The 24,084-nt window shown below is 47.9% G+C and overlaps 1 protein-coding gene across 3 annotated transcripts in view; it reads left to right on the plus strand.

The window, feature by feature from the left end:
• Nucleotides 1–18,028, plus strand: part of LOC126035464 (uncharacterized) — a 440,127-nt gene extending 422,099 nt beyond the window's left edge. The window contains exon 3 of one of the 3 annotated variants that reach the window (XM_049794079.1): nucleotides 17,028–18,028. The gene's annotated coding sequence lies outside the window, so the exon portion shown is untranslated. Of the gene's footprint in view, nucleotides 1–2,602; nucleotides 2,764–17,027 lie in introns of those variants that run through there. The other 2 variants (XM_049794082.1, XM_049794087.1) reach the window with 2 other exon arrangements.
• The last annotated feature ends 6,056 nt before the right edge of the window (nucleotides 18,029–24,084 follow it).

Consider the following 24,084-nt stretch of genomic DNA (forward strand, 5'->3'; position numbering starts at 1 on the left):
GTTTCACCTGGGTAAAAGCATGGCTGTACATATTGTCTGGTATGGTAAGAAAAGCTTGATACGCCAAGATCTGTGATAGATGATGAACCTCAGTGACACATTGTAACTGAGCGTTCCCTGATGCGAAGGGTCCAGTACCCATCAGCATCTGTGTGGTTACTCCCCATAAGGGATCTGTTTGTTGTCGTGGTGTTGCTTGTTCCCTATCACACAACGTCTCCCACTGCAGGAAAAACACTAACATTTGGGCGGGTGTCAAAACCAACTGTGCTAGCTGTTTAATATCTTGAGGTATCAGCGTATCAGCAGAAATAATGAATTGCAGTATTTGGTGAGTTAACGCATATTTGATTCGGTACTGACTCACAGCATTCCTTAATCTCTCAGTGAACTTCCAGTCAAACGCCTCCCATTTTTTCTGTCCATTTGATGCAATAACTGGGAATGCTTGGTGCATAGTCCCTTCTATAATGGCATCTTTTATTACACCCCTCCAATGTCTCTGCCTTTCTTCTGCAGCGGCTATTACAAGCGGCTCCGCGTCTATCGCGGGCGCGGTTGGTTTCACCGTCTCTGGTCCCGAGAGGCGGGATGGATGAACGGGCGGTGGCGGGGGCGCGGACGGTTCTGCCCGGGGGCCGGCCGCGGCCGCGGCTGGCGGCGGCCACTCCATGGCCGGCTGACACGCGCCGCTACAAGGGGGCGGGGGGGGGGGGCGGAGAGGGAGGGGAGGAGGGAGGGGGCGGGAGGGGAGGGGGCAGGGGAGGGGGCGGAGGGGGTGGCGAGAAGGGGGGGGAGGGAGTGGGACTGGTATACGGCCGGAATCTTCATTCTCTTGCCTTCTCGGTTCATCCTTTCGGGAGGATGAACGTTTCTCCCTCACTTCTGGCTCTCCCGACCGTATTGTCAGTTTTTGTAATTGGTGCACCACCTCCCTCAGCTCTTCCATCGCACTACCCGATGGAGATGGTTCCCTCACCCCCGCAATCTGTTTATCCGCATTAGTCACCCCCGAGTCTATCGGCTTCGGATCTGTCGGGCGACAATCGGCCCCCTCTAATTCCCCTGTTTCTTGCGGAGTAACAGACGGGGGAATTTTTTCGGTGCCAGCGGCCTGGCTGGGTATAGGCAAAGGCTGCGTCTGTGCAGGCATCTCAACGTTAACAGAAATGGATGTTAGGGGGGGTGGAGATAGTTGTGTAGAGAATGTTCCCCCAACTCCAGCGGGGCAGGCTGACGCGGCAGCCGTGGAGGCAGCAGAGAGGGTCACAGCCACGCGGGCAGCGGCGGCTACCTCCCGTTCCGCCCTCATTGCCTCCAACATGTCTCGAATTACTTTCCCGAGCGCTGCGTATTTTTTCATCTCCTTCACCTTACCCCCCTTGCAGTTAGCAGCCTCCCACAGTGCCTTGCCTATATTATCCCAGGTCGCTTCTTCAAATGCGACATTTACATTCGGGATAAGTTCTTTCTCCCAGGCCCATAAAAGTAACCCCTTTAACACAGAATTATTGAATTTCAGTCCTCTCTCAGAGAGAAAATTATGAAGGAGCTTTACGACTGCTTCCTGCCTTTTGTCCAACCCCATCTCCTTCTCCAACCGCTCACCTAATCAGGGCGAGATTCAAGCTTCTGCGCATCTCCTCGTTTTCCCAGCTCAGGGTGAGATTCAAACTTACGCGCGTCCCAGCTCAGCTGAAGCTCATGTCGTGCTTCCCAGCTTAGCTGAAGCTAATGCCATCCTGCCGGGGCAGCAGGAACACTTTCGGCCGGCTCCTCCGCTTCCTCATCGGTTCAACTGCACCAGAAATTCCCATAGAGACGATAAAGTGCTGATCTGAGGGTCCCTGTTCGGGCGCCAAATGTTGCGGAGGATCCACAGGGGAAATCACACACAGACCAATGTGATCAAGTGAAGTCCATTTACTACAACTTTTAGCACAGTTATATACCTTATGTGCTTGCGCACGAGCCTTACACAATACTCTAATTGGTCCAATACCCTGGTTCACGCGACACTATCTTATCCTCTATTGGCTGTGCAAGCTTCTTCACGAGGTGTCCAGCAGTTACTTATCTCATTCTTCGGCATCCAGGAGTTGCTTGTCAGGCTCTTCTTATCTTCCTTTTTCCCAGCGTACAAGGACACAGCGTCCTTGTCTGCTCCTGTACTTTGTAAATTTATGCTTCGTTCCCACCTAACGGCTGGATTGCTCACATGCCCTCGCCCAGCCAAGAAATCCTCAACAGGAGGGTCTCCTCTACACATCATGCAACTGATGCCACAAGGAGTAAGTGGGCTGCACTAACCAGACAACAGGCTCGCATAGGAAACCCCAGTCGCCCAGGAATTTTAGAAGTGATCACGGACTGGCCAGAAGACAAAGATTTCGGAATGTGGCCAGAGGAGGAGGTAACATGTGCTAAAGAGGCCCCGCTGTATAATAAACTGCCAGAAAATGAGAGGCAATATGCCCTGTTCACTGATGGGTCCTGTCGCATTGTGGGAAAGCATCGAAGGTGGAAGGCTGCTGTATGGAGTCCTACACGACAAGTCGCAGAAACTGCTGAAGGAGAAGGTGAATCAAGTCATTTTGCAGAGGTGAAAGCCATCCAGCTAGCGTTAGACATTGCTGAAAGAGAAAAGTGGCCAGTGCTCTATCTCTATACTGACTCATGGATGGTGGCAAATGCCCTGTGGGGGTGGTTACAGCAATGGAATCAGAGCAACTGGCAGCGCAGAGGTAAACCCATTTGGGCTGCTGCACTCTGGCGTGCCGGCTAGAGAATCTGGTTGTAAAAGTACGTCATGTAGATGCTCACGTACCCAAGGGTCAGGCCACTGAGGAACATCGAAACAACGAACAGGAGGATCAAGCTGCCAAGATTGAAGTGGCTCAGGTGGACCTGGACTGGCAACATAAGGGTGAGCTATTAATGGCTCAGTGGGCCCATGATACTTCAGGCCATCAGGGAAGGGATGCAACATATAGATGGGCTCGAGATCGAAGGGTAGACCTGACCATGGACACTATCGCGCAGGTTATCCATGAATGTGAAACAAGTGCTGCAATTAAACAAGCCAAGCGGTTAAAGCCCTTGTGGTATGGAGGCCGATGGCTGAAATATAAATATGGGGAAGCCTGGCAGATTGACTATATCACACTCCCCCAAACTCGCCAAGGCAAGCGCTATGTGCTGACAATGGTGGAAGCAACCACCGGATGGCTGGAAACATATTCTGTGCCCCATGCCGCTGCCCGGAACACTATCCTGGGCCTTGAGAAGCAGGTCTTGTGGCAACATGGCACCCCAGAAAGAATTGAGTCAGACAACGGGACTCATTTCCGAAACAACCTCATAGACACCTGGGCCAAAGAGCATGGCATTGAGTGGGTGTATCATATTCCCTATCATGCACCAGCCTCTGGGAAAATCAAGCGATACAATGGACTGTTAAAGACTACATTGAAAGCAATGGGGGGTGGAACTTTCAAACATTGGGATACACATTTAGCAAAAGCCACCTGGTTAGTCAACACCAGAGGATCTGCCAATCGGAGTGCCCCTGCCCAGTCAGAATTTTTACATACTGTAGAAGGGGATAAAGTCCCTGCAGTGCACATGAAAAATATGTTCGGGATGACAGTCTGGGTTACTCCTGCCTCAGGCAAAGGTAAACCCATTCGTGGGATTGCTTTTGCTCAAGGGCCTGGGTGCACTTGGTGGGTGATGCAAAAAGATGGAGAAGTCCGATGTGTGCCTCAAGGGGATTTGATTTTAGGTGAGAATAGCCAGAATTAAACTGTATGATATTAGTTGCTATATAACCCTGCTACTGTATGTTATCATTACTATAATTGTTATATGCTATATCCATAGTACTACAGTAAGAATCCATTAGATCAAGCAAGAAAGAACTGTGATAAAACTGAGCAAAGCGCAGTAGTGATGGAACCAGAACTGACTCCAGCATGCAACAATCCAACGGTGCACACCATCCTCCTGCTGCGTCCAATGTCACCTGCTCGTCACACCGCACTGAAGCCCAATTCTGCTCTACCGACTGAGAGGACTTTGCGCCATCCCTCCTGCCTAGACAGCCTGGAATGACAGATGGAGCCCAGAGTCAGAAACTAAATGAACTTAACAAACATTTTATGAACATAACCCTTGAACTAAAGGAATGATATCTCTGTGTGTGTATACATGTATATATTAAAAATATCATTATACATATATATCAAAGGGACAGAAAAGGCGATGATGATTGATCAGGATGTAACTGCAGGTATGGGAACTGAGCATGATGTCAATGGTATAGCATAAGGGGTGGATACTGTCCTGGTTTCAGCTGGGATAGAGTTAACTGTCTTTCTAGTAGCTGGTACAGTGCTATGTTTTGAGTTCAGTATGCAAAGAATGTTGATAACACTGATGTTTTCAGTTGTTGCTCAGTAGTGTTTAGACTAAAGTCAAGGATTTTTCAGCTTCTCATGCCCAGCCAGCGAGAAGGCTGGAGGGGCACAAGAAGTTGAGACAAGACACAGCCAGGGCACCTGACCCAAACTGGCCAACGGGGTATTCCATACCATGTGACATCCCATCTAGTATAGGAACTGGGAAGTGGGGGCAGGGAATTGCCGCTCAGGGACTAGCTGGGTGTCGGTCGGTGGGTGGTGATCTATTGCCCTGTGCATAATTTGTACATTCCAATCCTTTTATTACTACTGTTGTAATTTTATTAGTGTTATCATTATCATTATTAGTTTCTTCTTTTCTGTTCTATTAAACCGTTCTTATCTCAACCCATGAGTTTTACTTTTTTTCCTGATTTTCTCCCCCATCCCACTGGATGTGGGGGAGTGAGTGAGTGGCTGTGTGGTACTTAGTTGCTGGCTGGGGTTAAACTACGACACCTACCCTCAAGCAGATCAGCACTCCCACCCAACTTGGTGCCGTCTGCAAACTTACTGAGGGTGCACTCTATCCCCTCACCCAGATCATTGATAAAGATATTAAGCAGAACTGGCCGCAACACTGACCCCTGCAGAACACCACTTGTGACTGGCCACCAACTGGATTTAACTCCATTCACCACAGCTCTTTGGGCCCAGCCATCCAGCCAGTTTTTATCCAGCAAACATTAGACGCGTCCAAGGCATGAACAGCCAGTTTCTCCAGGAGAATGCTGTGGGAAATGGTGTCAAAGGCTTTACTAAATTCCAGGTAAACAATATCCACAGCCTTTCCCTCATCCACTAAGCAGGTCATCTTGTCATATAAGGAAATCTTGTTAGTCAAGCAAGACCTGCTTTTCACAAACCCATGCTGGCTGGGCCTGATCCCCTGCTTGTCCTGTACATGCCATGTGATGGCACTCAAGATGAGCTGCTCTATAACCTTCCCCGGCACTGAGGTCAGGCTGACAGGCCTGTAGTTCCCCGGATCCCTATTTGGGCCCTTCTCGTAGATGGGCATCATCACATTTGCTAACCTCCAGTCATTTGGGACCTCCCCAGTTATCCAGGACTGCTGATAAATGATGGAAAGTGGCTTGGTGGGCACTTCCGCCAGCTCCCTCAGCATCCTTGGGTGGATCCTATATGGTCCCATGCACTTCTGTGTATCTAAGAAGTGGTATAGCAGGTTGCTAACCATTTCCTCTTGGATTATTGGGGCTTCATTCTGTTCCCTGTCCCTGTCTTCCAGCTCAGGGGGCTGGGTACCCCAAGAACAATTTGTCTTTAACATTAAAGACTGAGGCAAAGAAGGCGTTAAGTACCTCATCCTTTTCCTCATCCTTTGTCACTATGTTTCCCCTCTCATCCAATAAAGGATGGAGGTTCTCCTTTGCCCTCCTTTTGTTGCTAATGTATTTTTATAAACATTTTTTATTGTCTTTTACAGCAATAACCAGATTAAGTTGGGCTAGTTGGGCTTTGGGCCTTCTAATTTTCTCCCTGCATAACCTCACAACATCTTTGAAGGCTTCCTGAGTTGCCTGCCCCTTCTTCCAAAGGTCATAAACTCTCTTTTTTTTCCTGAGTTCCAGCCAAAGCCCTCTGGTCAGCCAGGCCAGTCTTCTTCCCACTGGCTTGTGTTTCAGCAGGTATGCTGGGGGCTGCCCAGCTGGAAGGCAGCTTGGCAGAAAAGGACCTAGGGGTCTGTATTGGGTTTGTGTGGCAAGGTTTTGGTAGCAGGGGGGTGACAGGGGTGGCTTCTGTAAGAATCTGATGGAAGCTTCCCTTGTGTCCAACAGAGCCAATACCAGCCGGCTCTAAGACAGACCCGCCACCGGCCAAGGCCGAGCCAATCAACAATACTGGTAGCGCCTCTGTGATAACATTTTTAAGAAGGAAAAAAGTTGTGGGACAGACAGAAAGGGCAGCTGGAGAGAAGAGTGAGAACATGTAAGAGAAACAACCCTGCAGACACCAAGGTCAGTGAAGAAGGAAGGGGAGGAGATGCTCCAAGTGCCAGAGCAGAGATTCCCCTGCAGCCCGTGGTGAAGACCATGGTGGGGCAGGCTGTCGCCCTGCAGCCCATGGAGGTCCACGGTGGAGCAGATATCCACCTTCAGCCCATGGAGGACCCCACGCCAGTGTAGGTGGGTTCCCGAAGGAGGCTGTGACCCTGTGGGAAGCCCGTGCTGGAGCAGGCTCCTGGCAGGACCTGCGGATCTGTGGAGAGAGGAGCTCACGTTGGAGCAGGTTTTCTGGCAGGACTTGTGACCCCATGGGGGACCCATGCTGGAGCAGTGTGCTCCTGAAGGACTGCATGCCGTGGAAGGGACCCATGCTGGAGCAGTTTGTGAAGAACTGCAGCCCGTGGGAATAGCACACGTTGGAGAAGTTTGTGGAGGACTGTCTCCTGTGGGAGGGACCCCACGCTGGAGCAGGGGAAGAGCGTGAGGAGTCCTGCCCCTGAAGAGGATGAAGCGGCAGACACAACGTGTGATGAACTGACCATAAACCCCATTCCCCATCCCCCTGTGCCACTGGGGGGGATAGGTAGAGAATCCAGGAGTGAAGTTGTGCCTGGGAAGAAGGGAGGGGTGGGGGGAAATTGCTTTGAGATTTGTTTTTATTTCTCATTACCCTACTCTGGTTGATTGGCAATAAATTAAGTTAATTTTCCCCAAGTGGAGTCTGTTTTGCCTGTGACGGTAATTGGTTGAGTGATGTCTCCCTGTCCTTATCTTGACCCACAAGCCTTTTGTTATATTTTCTCTCCCCTGTCCAGCTGAGGAGGGGGAGCGATAGAATGGCTTTGGTGGGCACCTGGCATCTAGCCAGGGTCAACCCACCACAGGGTCCTGGTGGACACCAAGTTGAATATGACCCAGCAACATGCCCTTGCAGCAAAGGTAGCTAATGTTATCCTGGGCTGCATTAAGAGGAGTGTTACCAGCACGTTGAGGTAGGTGAACCTTCCCCTCTACTCAGCACTGGTGAGGCCACACCTGGAATGCCATGTCCAATTCTGGGCTCCCCCGTACAAGAGAGACATAGACATACTAGGGAGTGTCCAACAAATGGCTATGAAGGGACTGGAGCATTTCTCCTATAAGGAAAGGCTGAGAAAGCTGGGACTGTTTAGCCTAGAGAAGAGAAGGCTCTGGGGAGCATCTCATCAATGTATATAAACACCTGAAGGGAGAAGAGAAGGTGCAAAGAAGATGGAGCCAGGCTCTTTTCAGTGGTGCCCAGTGACAGGACAAGAAGCAATGGGCACTGTAAGGGTGACTGAACACTGGAACAGGTTGCCCAGAGAGGTGGTGGAGTCTCCATCCTTGGAGATATTCAAAAGCCATCTAGACATGGTCCTGGGCAATTGGCTGTAGGTGGCCCTGCTTGAGTGGGGGCGGGGGGGGGGGGTCTAGATGAACTCCACAGTTCCTTTCCATCCTCAGCCATTCTGTGATTTTATGGTTCTATGATTCTATGTGTATTTGTTAGAACAGCACAGCTTAAAATCTACTACCTGTCAATGCTATGGTGGCAAAACTGGTTTATTTAACTGAAAGCTCCCTGTTTCATGGGTTTATATCTAACTTTTACCTCTTCAGCATGAATGTAGTACTGGTATAGAATTATATTTAAGCCTTATCTCCTAGATTATACACTTATGTGGAAGAAATTATCTTGTGGCTCTTCCAGATATTTGTAGTGATAATCTCCCCTCTCCCCCCTCCCCCCTTTTTAACATTTTAAAATAAATAACGTCTAACCTAACTTAAAGAAAAAAAAAGTGTAGACTGGAAAAGTTTAAGGTGCAGAAACTGCAAGTCTCTCTCTGTCTTTGGATACTTTGGGTTTCCAAAGCTCACACACTGACACAGTAGCACACCCTACCTAGTGGTGTTTTGAGGCATTTGACAGGTTGCTGAAAATGGTATCTGCCCTTAAAAGCAGAAACTTCTGTGCTCTTATTTTAAGGCATGTAGGATTTCACATAAGCCTAACATATTAAAGTACATTTTATGTTCTTTCCAAGGCCAACTCTTTTGACAAGCTGTCTAAAAAAATCACCAGAACTGGTTAGAAATTTATTGTTTACTAGCACTTGACCAGATATAATAGTTTCTTTTTTTTTTCTCTCTTCCCAAATGTCGTGGTTTAACCTTAGCTAGTAATTAAGTACCACACAGCCGCTCACTCACTACCCCCCCACCCAGTGGGATGGGGGAGAAAATCGGGAAAAGAAATAAAACCCATGGGTTGAGATAAGAACGGTTTAATAGAACAGAAAAGAAGAAACTAATAATGATAATGATAACACTAATAAAATGACAACAGTAGTAATAAAAGGATTGGAATGTACAAATGATGTGCAGGGCAATAGCTCACCACCCACCGACCGACACCCAGCTAGTCCCTGAGCGGCGATTCCCCGCCCCCACTTCCCAGTTCCAATACTAGATGGGACGTTACATGGTATGGAATACCCCGTTGGCCAGTTTGGGTCAGGTGCCCTGGCTGTGTCTTGTCTCAACTTCTTGTGCCCCTCCAGCCTTCTCGCTGGCTGGGCATGAGAAGCTGAAAAATCCTTGACTTTAGTCTAAACACTACTGAGCAACAACTGAAAACATCAGTGTTATCAACATTCTTTGCATACTGAACTCAAAACATAGCACTGTACCAGCTACTAGGAAGACAGTTAACTCTATCCCAGCTGAAACCAGGACAGTATCCACCCCTATTGGGGATTGGCTTAATGAGAAAGGACATGGGTCTATGGAAAGGTTGTGCGAGCAGAGTGGTGTGTGAAGGAATGTTAGCATGGGCAGCAAGACTAGGCCTCGGCCAAAACTGCTGGTCTTGCTGATATCAGGAGAAAGATAAGGACACTGTGACCTTGACAGAGTTTCATAAACAACTTTCAAGAAGTTCCCATGAGAAAATTGCGGAACATGCATAGCTGCAAACCACAAGTGGGTGTGTTTTAGCAATGAATAAACATTAGCAATGTACCAATCATAATAGGACTACTAGGCATAATTATCGTAAGCTGTATAAATATGAGCTATCTGTGCAAATAAAGTTGAATCACTTCTATCACTCATATTGAGTTGTCTACTGTGCATTCCTCCGCCGCTCGCAAATGGCGCCTGAACAGGGACCGAAAAATGGGGAATAGGAGCGGCGGACACTGAGAAGCACCGGTAGCAGCGACCGGGGGGCGAAAGATTAACTGAACACTGATCGTCTTGGTTGGTGTGTTAATTCTCGTACCTGGACCATCCAAAAGGGGTTCGCCATCAGTGAGGGCTACTGGACAAGGCTGCAAAAGACTTTTACTAATCAAGGAGCCTTAATCAAGGAGCAACAAGAAGCCGTCCGGCAATGGATCTGGAGGTAGCCCTAGAATTATTACAGTGCTTTTTAGAAAAGCGGGGGGTAAATTGCGTTAAGCAAGTTTCGGGATTTTAAACGGCTTCTACAATGGAGCAAGGACAGAAATCTTTTAATGAGTGTGGGTACAGCTTTTGAGTTTAGTACCTGGAATGCTATCGGAACCTCCCTATGGGATGAAATTAGTGATGGGTCTAAAGAAGTTAAAGGTCTTGCAACTTTATGGAAATTGATTAAGACAACTCTGCAAGAAATGAAAGCAGATCATAAAGCATCTGCGTCTACTTTTGCTGCTCTCTGTCTCCAACCGCAAGCGAAAGGGAAAAGTGGGGAGAAAAATATAATGCAGCGAGAGAGACTTTTTGGAGCTTGTTCGCCTGCTCTTGTGCCCTTGACTTCTGCTCCACTCCCTGGGACTGCTGATATTAATCAGCCATCTGACAGTTCCCAAGCCTCCCTAACCGTACGATTAAAGGAAAGCCTACAGAATCAGGGAGTGAGTAAAAATCTGCCTACGAAAAAACAGCCCCCATATACCACCGTTCAACATGAACAAATTATACCTAGCATATACCCTGATTCAAATAATGCAAACAAGGACTTGGCTACTCTAATAATAGAACAAAAAGAGACAATGTTAGAATTGTTAAAGGAAATGCAAAAAAGAGACGGGGGTAAATGTAGGCAACTGTTGATAAAAAAAGCATATGAAAAAACCAGCAAATGTGATTGTAGAAAGTATGGACTCTTTTGTCAAAGTAGTGGGTAAGGTGGAAGAGAAATCCCCCAAGGATAAAATGCAGGAATTGATTGACTTGTGTGTACAGAAAGGGGAAATAATGCCTAAAGAGGGAGAAAGATTTAAACGGAGACCTACAGTGGATTCGACCTTGTTGTGGTATTACAAATACAGACTTACAGCCGCTGCTGGATTTATTGCGGGGCAGCGATAGCTTAACTTCTACAAGACAACTAAGTGCACCGGGACGGCAAGCCTTGACAGCAATTGGACAAAAAATCACATCCTCCATGTCTGGCAGATACGTTCCTGATTTACCCATGAATTTGAAACCTTATGCTGAGATTGATATGGAACACACTGACTGTAGTAAGCAGCATGACAGTGACACCGGTGATTGATCCACATCGGTTAATGCCGTGGGACAGTAAGAATGTTTGGGTGTCACTAGCTAAAGCTATTAATCAAACCTCTTTTTGTGTGTCATTGGCATTACCTGAACAGTCTTTTCTTCTTATGTATTTTAGTAGGTATAATGTTGTTTTTACTGTGTTTAATTAATTGTGTTCATAGTTCTTTACAAAGGGCAATACAGCAGGTGTTAATTGATGAAACACATAAAGGGGGAGTAGGGAATCTCTCTCCAGAAGAAAAAAAGTGATCATTCTCAAACTATATACAAACAAATAGTTTGGCAGAAGAAAAATACACAAAAGATCCAGCAAGAAAGTAGTTGGTTTGATGGGCTGGTGCAGTCAATATTCGGCGGGATAACACCATGGCTAATGTCATTGATTAAGGAAGCCTTACGATGGATAGGTATGTTGATATTGGTATGTGTAATAGTCAGGATTGTATATGGGTGCATGATGAGAGGAATCTCAAAGCTGACCAACCAAGCTCTACTCGCACAAAAAGAAAAAGGGGGAATTGTTGGGGATTGGCTTAATGAGAAAGGACATGGGTCTATGGAAAGGTTGTGCGAGCAGAGTGGTGTATGAAGGAATGTTAGCGTGGGCAGCAAGACTAGGCCTCGGCCAAAACTGCTGGTCTTGCTGATATCAGGAGAAAGACAAGGACACTGTGACCTTGACAGAGTTTCATAAACAACTTTTGAAGAAGTTCCCATGAGAAAATTGCGGAACATGCATAGCTACAAACCACAAGTGGGTGTGTTTTAGTAATGAATAAACATTAGCAATGTACCAATCATAATAGGACTACTAGGCATAATTATCGTAAGCTGTATAAATATGAGCTATCTGTGCAAATAAAGTGGAATCACTTCTATCACTCATATTGAGTCGTCTTCTGTGCATTCCTCCACCGCTCGCACACCCCTTATTCTATACCATTGACATCATGCTCAGTTCCCATACCTGCAGTTACATCTTGATCAATCATCATCACCTTTTCTGTCCCTTTGATATATATGTATAATGATATTTTTATATATACATGTATACAGACACACAGATATCATTCCTTTAGTTCATGAGTTATGTTCATAAAATGTTTGTTAAGTTCATTTAGTTTCTGACTCTGGGCTCCATCTGTCATTCCAAGCTGTCTGGGCAGGAGGGATGGTGCAAATTCCTCTCAGTCGGTAGAGCAGAATTGGGCTTCAGTGCGGTGTGACGAGCAGGTGACATTGGACGCAGCAGGAGGATGGTGTGCACCGTTGGATTGTTGCATGCTGGAGTCACTTCTGGTTCCATCACTACTGCGCTTTGCTCTAGTTTTATCACAGTTCTTTCTTGCTTGATCTAAGGGATTCTTACTGTAGTACTGTCCTGGGTTCAGCTGGGATAGAGTTAATTTTTACAGGAACCTGGGAGGTGGGGGCATAGCCGGGGCAGCTGACCTGGACTAACCAAGGAGTTATTCCATACCATGTGACATCATGCTCAGTATATAGATGGGGAGCGGGCCGGGGGGTGGTCTCTGTTTTCGGTGGGGGAAGTGGCGGAGCGTCGGGTGCCGGGTGGTGAGCAGTTGCACTGTGCATCACTCTTTTTGTATACTTTTTCATTAGTGCCGTTGTTGTTGTTGTAATCTTTTTGTGTTTGTCCCAGTAAACTGCCTTTATCTCAACCCTCGAGGTTCCAGTTTCTTTTTTTTTTTTTTCTCTCCTCCGTCTCCTCCCCATCCCACCGGAGGGGGGCGGGAGGAGTGAGCGAGCGGCTGCGTGGTCCTTTGTTACCGGCTGGGCTGAAACCACGACAGTCCTTTTTGGCGCCCAACGTGGGGCACGAAGGGTTGAGATAACGACAGATCTGGCCAGAGCGTGTTGAAACAAATTTGTCAAACGCATTTCTTAGATAAATAGATGTTAGTCACAATGTTGTTTCATTTGTTTACATGGTGGCGTTTTGTAAGCTCTTATATGCTCTATGTATTGCCTGTAGTTGTGTATCTCATCTCTGGGAGAGTGATTGGGATTATCATTTTGCTGTACTGGGCAATGTCGACTTATGAAATGATTACATCACTGGTCATGAGGTTAAGCTGGTATCTGTATGAGGCAGTGATAACATTTCCATACTTTGGGCGCCTTCTGTCGGATTTTATTGGTAATTACACCCAATCCATGGGGAAATTAGGGGGGGATACCTCCCCCCCATCCGTTCACCTCCCTTTTCTCCTTCCGACTAATTACGACAGCTTTTGAGAATTTTGAATATCCTTGGGATGCGCAAGCCAGTGTGCTGTTAGTGCTATGCCTCCTGAATATGTTTCAGGTCTTCTTTAGGGCTACAAAAAGGCTCTTTAAGAGTACCACTCAGAGATCTCCCCCAAAGCTGGATACTCATGGGTGGCACAGCATGTGGGAGGATATGGGCAAGTATCTAGAGAACTTCTCACTGCCAGTGACTTGGAAGTTCACTCCCAAAAAACTACAGAACCCTCATGAAGTGACAGAATATTTGAAAGAAAAATGCTGTGGCTATTCCAAAGTCTTACAAGTTGCTGCACTGTGCTGGGCCCTGGCCAGTATCTACCAAACACTGCTTGATATTATGCAGCACCCTCGGGGAGATAAGATGGAAAACAGAACAACAGGCACCGTGGCTACCCCAACCCCGACAACAGAGACCGTGGCTGCCCCTACCCCGACAACAAGCACCGTGGCTGACCCTACCCCGACAACAGGTACCGTGGCTACCCCTACCCCGGTGACAGACACTGCAGCTAAACCAGAGAACCAACCTGTGCCAGTATCAGTCGCCCCTGTACAGAAAAAGAAACACACAAAGAAATCAGTTCACTTAGTGAGAGATGAAGGTGAACCAGGGTCATCGCGAGAACAGGAGGAAGAGCCAGAACCTGAAATAATTACCCGATCTCTATCCATGAGTGAGTTGCGTGACATGCAAAAAGATTTTAGTCACCACCTAGGTGAGCACATTGTTACCTGGCTGCTCCGATGCTGGGATAGCGGGACTAGTAGTGTGGAATTAGAGGGTAAGGAAGCCAAGCAGTTGGGATCTCTGTCTAGGGAAGGGGGCATCGACAAGGCGATTGGGAGAAAAACACAAGTCCTCAGCCTCTGGAGGCGACTTCTGTTAGGTGTAAAGAAAAGATACCCCTTCAGGGATGAAGTTACATGTCACCAAGGCAAGTGGACCACCATGGAGAGAGGTATCCAGTACCTGAGAGAATTAGCCGTGCTGGAGGTGATTTACAATGATCCAGAAAATGCGCAGTCACCCACAGATCCAGATGAAGTCCAATGCACACAACCCATGTGGCGGAAGTTTCTACGAAGTGCACCACCAACCTATGCCAACTCATTGGCAGTGATGTCCTGGAGAGAAGGCTATGGACAAACGGTGGATGAATTGGCTGTCCAACTCCGGCAATACGAAGGGAGTCTCTCTTCCTCCCTACGGGCCTGTGTCTCAGCTGTAGAGGAGTTGTCCCGAGAGTTCCAGCAATTCAAAGTGGATCTGTCCTCCTCCTCACCTGTACAGGCCTGCATCGCAGTTATTGGGAGTAAGCGTTCCTCTGCCCAAGAGAGAGGAGAGAGAAAGTACACTTGACGGGCTAACCTGTGGTTTCACCTGTGTGACCATGGAGAGGACATGAGGAAGTGGGATGGAAAACCTACCTCAGTCTTGGATGCACGGGTACAGGAGTTGCGAGAAAAAGCAACCAGAAAAGAGAATTCTTCTTGGAAAACTGCTGCTCCAGTTTCCCGTGAGCAGTCCCCCAGACGCAGTAGATGGGCTGATCTCATTTCTGATCCCCTTGAAGGGACTTCTGATTCACGTGTGCAGAAAGTGAGTAACGGATATTCTAACCAGGATTAGAGGGGCCCTGCCTCCAGCCAGGTGGAGGAGAGGGACAACCGAGTCTACTGGACAGTGTGGATTCGATGGCCTGGCACATCAGACCCACAGGAATATAAGGCTCTAGTGGACACTGGTGCACAATGTGCCCTAATGCCATCAAGTTCTAAAGGGGCAGAACCCATCTGTATCTCTGGTGTGACAGGGGGATCCCAAGAGCTAACCGTATTGGAAGCTGAAATGAGTCTAACCGGGAATGAATGGCAGAAACACCCCATTGCGACCAGCCCAGAGGCCCCGTGCATTCTTGGTATAGATTATCTCCGGAAGGGGTATTTCAAGGACCCAAAAGTGTACCGTTGGGCCTTTGGTATAGCTGCATTGGAGACGGAGGAGATTGAACAGCTGTCTACCCTGCCGGGTCTCTCCCAAGACCCTTCGGTTGTGAGGTTGCTGAAGGTTGAAGAACAACAGGTGCCAATTGCTACCACGACGGTGCACCGGCGACAATATTGCACCAACCGAGACTCCCTGATCCCCATCCATAAGCTGTTTTGCCAATTGGAGAGCCAAGGAGTGATCAGCAAGACTCACTCACCCTTTAATAGTCCCATATAGCCCGTGCAGAAAATCTAATGGGGAATGGCGACTAACAGTAGATTATCATGGGCTCAATGAAGTCACACCACCGCTGAGCGCTGCTGTGCCAGATATGTTAGAGCTTCAATATGAACTGGAATCAAAGGCAGCTAAGTGGTATGCCACAATTGACATTGCTAATGCATTTTTCTCCATTCCTTTGGCAGCGGAGTGCAGGCCACAGTTTGCTTTCACTTGGAGGGGCGTCCAGTACACCTGGAATCGACTGCCCCAGGGGTGGAAACAGCCCCACCATTTGCCATGGACTGATCCAGGGTGCACTGGAAAAAGGTGAAGCTCCAGAGCACCTGCAATATATTGATGACATCATCGTATGGGGCAACACGGCAGAAGAAGTTTTTGAGAAAGGGAAGAAAATAATCCAAATCCTTTTGAAGGCTGGTTTTGCCATAAAAGAAAGTAAGGTCAAGGGACCTGCGCAGGAGATCCAGTTCTTAGGAGTAAAATGGCAAGATGGGCGTCATCAGATCCCTGTGGACGTCATCAACAAAAAAGCAGCTATGTCCTCACCGACTAATAAAAAGGAAAGACAGGCTTTCTTAGGTTTTGTGGGGTTTTGGAGAATGCGTATTCCAAATTACAGTCAAATTGTAAGCCCTCTCTACCAAGTTACTCGGAAGAAGAACGATTTTAAATGGGGGCCTGGGCAACGACAAGCCTTTGAACAGATTAAGCAGGAGATTGTTCACGCAGTAGCTCTTGGGCCAGTCCGGACAGGACAAGATATTAAAAATGTGCTCTACACTGCAGCTGGGGAGAATGGCCCTACCTGGAGCCTTTGGCAGAAAGCACCTGGGGAGACCCGTGGCCGACCTCTGGGGTTTTGGAGTCGGGGATATCGAGGATCCGAGGCTCGCTATACTCCAACTGAAAAAGAGATCTTGGCAGCATATGAAGGAGTTCGAGCCGCCTCAGAAGTGGTTGGTACTGAAACACAGCTCTTCTTAGCACCTCGACTGCCAGTGCTGGGCTGGATGTTCAAAGGGAAAGTTTCCTCTACGCATCACGCGACTGACGCCACGTGGAGTAAGTGGATTGCACTGATCGCACAGCGAGCTCGCATAGAAAACCCCAGTCACCCAGGAATGTTAGAAGTGATCACGGACTGGCCAGAAGGCAAAGATTTTGGAATGTCGCCAGAGAAAAAGGTGACACGGGCTGAAGAAGCCCCGCTGTATAATAAACTGCCAGAAAATGAGAGGCAATATGCCCTGTTCACTGATGGGTCCTGTCGCATTGTGGGAAAACATCGAAGGTGGAAGGCTGCTGTATAGAGTCCTACACGACTAGTCGCAGAAACTGCTGAAGGAGAAGGTGAATCGAGTCAGTTTGCAGAGGTGAAAGCCATCCAGCTAGCGTTGGACATTGCTGAAAGAGAAAAGTGGCCAGTGCTCTATCTCTATACTGACTCATGGATGGTGGCAAATGCCCTATGGGGGTGGCTACAGCAATGGAAGAAGGGCAATTGGCAGCGCTGAGGTAAACCCATCTGGGCTGCCGCACTGTGGCAAGATATCGCTGTTCGGATAGAGAAGCTAGTGGTAAAAGTACGTCACGTAGATGCTCATGTACCCAAGAGTCGAGCCACTGAAGAACATCAAAACAACCAGCAGGCAGATCAGGCTGCCAAGATTGAAGTGGCTCAGGTGGACCTGGACTGGCAACGTAGGGGTGAGCTATTTATGGCTCAGTGGGCCCATGATACCTCAGGCCGTCAGGGAAGAGATGCAACATATAGATGGGCTCGAGATCGAGGGGTGGACTTGACCATGGACACTATCGCACACGTCATCCATGAATGTGAAACATGTGCTGCAATTAAGCAAGCCAAGCGGCAAAAACCCCTGTCGTATGGAGGGCGATGGCTGAAATATAAGCAGTGAGAGGCCTGGCAGATTGACTATATCACACTCCCACAAACACGCCAAGGCAAGTGCCATGTGCTTACAATGGTGGAAGCAACCACTGGATGGCTGGAAACATATCCTGTGTCCCATGCCACTGCCCAGAACACTATCCTGGGCCTTGAAGAGAAAATTTTATGGCAACACGGCACCCCAGAAAGAATCGAGTCGGACAACGGGACTCACTTCCGAAACAACCTCGTAGACACCTGGGCCAAAGAACATGGCATTGAGTGGGTGTATCACATCCCTTATCACGCACCGGCCTCTGGAAAAATTGAACGATACAATGGACTGCTGAAAACTACATTGAGAGCGATGGGGGGTGGAACTTTCAAGCATTGGGATACACATTTAACAAAAGCCACCTGGTTAATTAATACTAGAGGATCCGCCAATCGGGCTGGCCCTGCCCAACCAAGAGTTCCACATACTGTAGAAGGGGATAAAGTCCCTGTAGTGCGCATGAGGAGTATGTTAGGAAAGACAGTCTGGGTTAGTCCTCCCTCAAGCAGAGGCAAACCCATTCAAGGGGTTGTTTTTGCTCAAGGACCTGGGTACACCTGGTGGGTGATGCAGAAGAATGAGGAGGTTCGATGTGTACCTCAGGGAGATTTGATTTTGGGAGAGAATAGCCGGTGAATTGGGCTGTATGATATTTAACTGCTAAATAACCTGCCAATGCATGTCATTGTATCTATAGTGTCTATATGCCATATCAAGGGTATTATTGTGAGAATTATCCAAATGACTACAGGATGGACTTTTGAAACTGAGCCAAGTACAACAGCGATAGAACTTGAACTGGCACCCAGCAATTTCCTCAAGATCAACATCTTCGACCTGCAGACTAAGGGCATGAGTTGAGACATTTACTCCTAATAGCTGAGACATTGGTTGTAGGGTTTAGGGATTAATCCGTGCGGGGCCCGGACGACGGAACACCAATGTGATGATTAAAGTCGCCAGTTTATTGAGCTTAGCTGATCATTTTTATACGATTCTCTAAGTCGTTCAGAAACTTTGATTGGCTACTACATGCAAGCATTTGGTGTCCATACGCACAAGCATAAGCGGTGATTGGTTACATCGGTACTGTCCACACGCACAAACACAAGACATAATTGGTTGTGTTAATTAAAACATACAAGACTTGTCTTAGTCCCATTGGTCAAGATAAGCCCCTGAATTGAGGTTGTTTGTACCAAGTTCCCTTTATCGTGGAATGTGAACCTGTGTTTTTCTAATTGGGATCTTTCTTCTTCCATCTTCTTGTTTATTCTGTTCAAGGTCTTCTAAAGGTGCCTGGAACGGTCTTCTGACCATCAGCTATTTTCAGGCCCAATAACTAAGTTCCATATAAGTGAACCCTACAGTTGGTCTTTACAGGTGGGGAATAGGACATATCCTCTTTGAATTGCTGGAAATCCTCAGACAGCTTCTCCACAGCCAAAATGCAGGCTTGTAGGGAGGAGGAGAGATTTTCTTTGTATTGACGGAGTTGGCGAGCCACTTGCTCCACTGTCGGTGCCTCTTCGTCTTTCCAGGTCATTATTGCCAGTGAGTTGGCATAGGACGATGGTGCACTACATACAATCTTCTGCCACATGGGTCATGTGCATTGGACTTCATCTGGATATTTGCGTAACTGTGGGTTGTCCGGGTCATGATGAATCGTCTCTACAACATCTAATTCCCTCAGATATTGGATACCTCTTTCTGTGGTGGTCCACTTGCTTGATTGACATATAACATCTTCCTTAAAGGGGTACCTTTCCTTCACACTGGCTCTGGTTTTTAAAGCTCTGTTATGTATCACCTCGCTTGCTGTATGTAGTTCCTCTTCTGCTGCTTATCATCCGTGGGAGGTGGATTAAGGTTTTCGCTTTGATGTATGGTATAACACTGGTTTATGGTATGATAAAGTCATCGACTGTGGTATTAATCCGGTATTTGCACTCAGCACTGTCACCTTTATACTGCGGGAGCCATCTGTGGGAAACTATTAATAATTATACCATTTGCCTTTCCTCCTTGGAAAACCAGTCTATGGGTGGGGTACCTTTCTTCCCCTCTCCTTTCTCCTTCAGTCCAGTTCCAATGGTGTTGGAGAATTTTGAAAAATTTGAATACTCCTGGGGTGTTGGGATTAGCACAGTCCTAGCCCTACTGCTAGGAATTAGCATACTTCTGAATGTGGTTCAGCTCTCGTTTAAGGTTAAACAGCTATTTAAGAAGATCACCCAGAGATCTGCCCCAGAGCTGGATAATTATGAGTAGCAGGGTGTGTGGGGTAGTATGGGCAAGTACCTAGAAAAGTGGGCACCTCCAATATTTTGGAAATTCACCCCTGAACAAGTGCACAATCCAGAAGAACTAGTAAGATATTTGGAAAAGGTATGCTGTCACCCCGGCAGCTCCAGAGAGATTGTATTGGGTCTGGCTGAGATGGAGTTAATACTCCCCATAGCAGCCCTCATAGCACTGTGCTCTGCATCAGTAGCTAGAAAGGTGTTGATAACACACCAGTGTTTTGGCTACTGCTGAGCAGTGTTGGCACAGCATCAAGGCTGGCTCTCCATCATTTTTGCCCTCCCCTCAATGGCAGGCTAGGGCAGGGCAAGATCTTGGGAGGGGACATAACCAGGACAGCTGACCTAAACTAACCAAACAGATATTCCATACCAGATGACGTCAGCTCAGATATAAAAGCTAAGTGAAGGGAGACGGAAGGGGGGTGCATTTTGTCTTCCGGAGCAACCATTACGCATACTGAAGCCCTGCTTCCCGAGAAGCGGCTAGACATCGCCTGCTGATGGGAAGTAGAGAATAACATCATTTGGTTTTTCCTTGCTTTCGCGCACGCAACCTTTGCTATCAATTTATTAAACTGTCCTTATCTTGACCCACGAGCCTTTTGTTATATTTTTCTCCCCCCCATCCAGCTGAGGAGGGGGAGTGATAGAGCGGCTTTGGTGGGCACCTGGTATCCAACCAGGGTCAACCCACCACAGAGTTACAAATCACTGCAACGTGCTGGGGCCTGGCCCATGCCTATCGAGCCCTGTTTGACACCACTCAGTACCCTCAAGGGGAAGAGAAGGTCTCTGGACCTAACAACAAAACGATGAGCACTGCAGCCACCCAAACCTCAGCAACGGGCGCTGCGGGCCCTTCAGGCCCAGCAACGAGCATTGCAGGCACCCAGACCTTGGCGACAGGCACCGTGACCCCTCTAGCCCCGGTGAAGAGAACTCTGGCTACCCAAAACTCAGCAACAGGCACTGCGGTCCCTCCAGCCCTGGCTATGAGCACAGCAGCTACCCAAACCTCGGCGACAGACAGTGCGGTTATCCAAACCCTGGCGAGCGATACTGCAACTGAACCAGTGGACCAACCTGCCCCTGTACAAAAAAAGAAATATACAAAAAAATCAGTTCGCTTAGCGAAGGATGAAGGTGAACCAGGGTCATCACGGCAACTGGAGGAAGAGGCAGAACCAGAGGTAATAACCCGGTCCCTATCCTTCAGTGAGCTATGGGATATGCGAAAAGATTTTGGCCGCTGTATAGGTGAGCATATTATCACCTAGCTCCTCCGATGCTGGGACAATGGGGCTAATAGCTTGGAATTAGAAGGTAGGGAAGCCAAGCAGCTGGGATCACTTGCCAGGGAAGGTGGCATTGACAAGGCAATTGGAAGAGGGACACAAGCCATCAGCCTCTGGAGGCCACTCCTGTCAAGTCTGAAGGAAAGGTACCCCTTTAAGGAAGATGATATATGTCAATCAAGCAAGTGGACCACCATGGAAAAAGATATCCAATATCTGAGGGAATTAGCTGTGCTAGAGACGATTCATCATGACCCGGACAACCAACAATTACCCAAAGACCCAGACGAAGTCCAATGCACACGATCCATGTGGCAGAAGTTTGTACGGAGCGCACCATCGTCCTAAGCCAACTCAGTGGCAATAATGTCCTGGAAAGACGAAGAGGCACCGACAGTGGAGAAAGTGGCTCGCCAACTCCGTCAATACGAAGAAAATCTCTCCTCCTCCCTGCAAGACTGCATTTCGGCTGTGGAGAAGCTGTTCCAGGATGTCCAACAAATCAAAGAGGATATGTCCTACTCCATACTTGTAAGGTCCAATGTCTCCGCTATTAGGAGTGAGCGTTGTTCTGATCCAGAGAGAGAATATAGAAGGGACACACCGCGAGGTGCCCTGTGGTTTTACCTATGTGATCAGGGAGAGGACATGAGGAAATGGGACGGAAAACCTACCTCGGTCCTAAATGCACGGGTACGTGAGCTGCGAGGGAAAAACCACCACAAAAGGGGATTCTGCCAGGAAAAATGCTGCTCCAGTTTCCAAACAGAGTAGAAGGGCTGATTTTATTTCCGATCCTCTTGAAGGGACTTCTGAGCCAATTCTACGAGAGGTGAATACTGAATACTCTAACCAGAATTAGAGGGGCCCTGCCTCCAGCCAGGTGGAGGAAAGGGATAACCGGGTCTATTGGACTGTGTGGATTCGATGGCCTGGCACGTCAGACCCACGGGAGTATAAGGCTCTAGTAGACACCGGTGCACAGTGCACTCTAATGCCATCAAGTTATAAAGGGACAGAACCCATTTGTATTTCTGGTGTGACAGGGGGATCTCAAGAGTTAACTGTATTGGAAGCTGAAGTAAGCCTAACTGGAAATGAATGGCAGAAACACCTCATTGTGACTGGTCCAGAGGCTCCGTGTATCCTTGGCATAGACTATCTCAGGAGGGGGAATTTTAAGGACCCGAAGGGGTATCGATGGGCTTTTGCTATAGCTGCCTTGGAGACGGAGGAGATTGAACAGCTGTCTACCCTGCCTGGTGTCTCTCAAGACCCTTCAATTGTGGGGTTGCTGAAGGTTGAAGAACAACAAGTGCTAATTGCTACCACGACGGTGCACCGGCGGCAATATCGCACCAAACGAGACTCTCTGATTCCCATCCACAAATTGATTTGCCAACTGGAGAGCCAAGGAGTGATCAGCAAAACTCGCTCACCCTTTAATACTCCCATATGGCCAGTGCGGAAGTCTAATGGGGAATGGAGATTAACCGTTGACTATCGCGGCCTGAATGAAGTTACGCCACCTCTGAGTGCTGCTGTTCCAGATATGCTAGAACTTCAATATGAACTAGAGTTAAAGGCAGCCAAGTGGTATGCCACAATTAATACTGCTAATGCGTTTTTCTCAGTCCCTCTGGCAGCAGAGTGTCATCCACAATTTGCCTTTTCTTAGAGGGGTGTCCAGTACACTTGGAAACGCTTGCCCCAGGGGTGGAAACACGGCCCCACCATTTGCCATGGACTAATCCAAACTGCACTGGAAAAAGGTAAAGCTCCGGAACACCTGCAATATATTGATGATATCATTGTATGGGGCAACACGGCAGAAGAAGTCTTTGAGAAAGGGAAGAAAATAATCCAAATCCTTCTGAAAGCCGGTTTCGCCATAAAAGAAAGTAAGGTCAAGGGACCTGCACAGAAGATCCAGTTTTTGGGAATAAAATGGCAGTATGGATGTCGTCAGATCCCTATGGACATGATTAGTAAAATAGCATCTATGTCTCCACTGACTAATAAAAAGGACACACAGGCCTTCTTAGGTGTCGTGGGGTTTTGGAGAATGCATATTCCAAATTACAGTGTGATTGTAAGCCCTCTCTAGCAAGTGACCAGGAAGAAGAATGATTTTAAATGGGGCCCTGAGCAACAACAAGCCTTTGAAGAAATTAAACGGGAGATTGTTCATGTAGTAGCCCTTGGACCAGTCTGGACAGGACAAGATATTAAAAATGTGCTCTCTACTGCAGCTGGAGAGAATGGCCCTACCTGGAGCCTCTGGCAGAAAGCACCTGGGGAGACCCGAGGCCGACCCGTGGGGTTCTGGAGTTGAGGATATCGAGGATCCGAGGCTTGCTATACTCCAACTGAAAAAGAGATCTTGGCAGCATATGAAGGAGTTCGAGCCGCCTCAGAAGTGGTTGGTACTGAAACACAGCTCCTCTTAGCAACTTGACTGCCAGTGCTGGGCTGGATGTTCAAAGGGAGGGTCTCCACTACACATCATGCGACTGACGCCACGTGGAGTAAGTGGATTGCACTGATCACACAACGGGATTGCATAGGAAACCCCAGTTGCCCAGGAATTTTAGAAGTGATCACGGACAGGCCAGAAGGAAAAGATTTTGGAATGTCACCAGAGGAGGAGGTGGCACGTGCTGAAGAAGCCCCTCTGTATAATAAATTACCAGAAAATGAAAAGAAATATGCCCTGTTCACTGATGGGTCCTGTCGCATTGTGGGAAAGCATCGGAGGTGGAAAGCTGCTGTATGGAGTCCTACACGACAAGTCGCAGAAACTGCTGAAGGAGAAGGCGAATTGAGTCAGTTTGCAGAGGTGAAAGCCATCCAACTTGCGTTAAACATTGCTGAAACGGAGAAGTGGCCAGTGCTCTATCTCTATACTGACTCATGGATGGTGGCAAATGCCCTGTGGGGGTGGTTACAGCAATGGAAGCAGAGCAGCTGGCAGCGCAGAGGTAAACCCATTTGGGCTGCCGCACTCTGGCAAGATATTGCG

The sequence above is a fragment of the Accipiter gentilis genome, chromosome W (genome assembly GCF_929443795.1).
Source record: "Accipiter gentilis chromosome W, bAccGen1.1, whole genome shotgun sequence".
Taxonomy (NCBI): Eukaryota; Metazoa; Chordata; class Aves; order Accipitriformes; family Accipitridae; genus Astur; species Astur gentilis.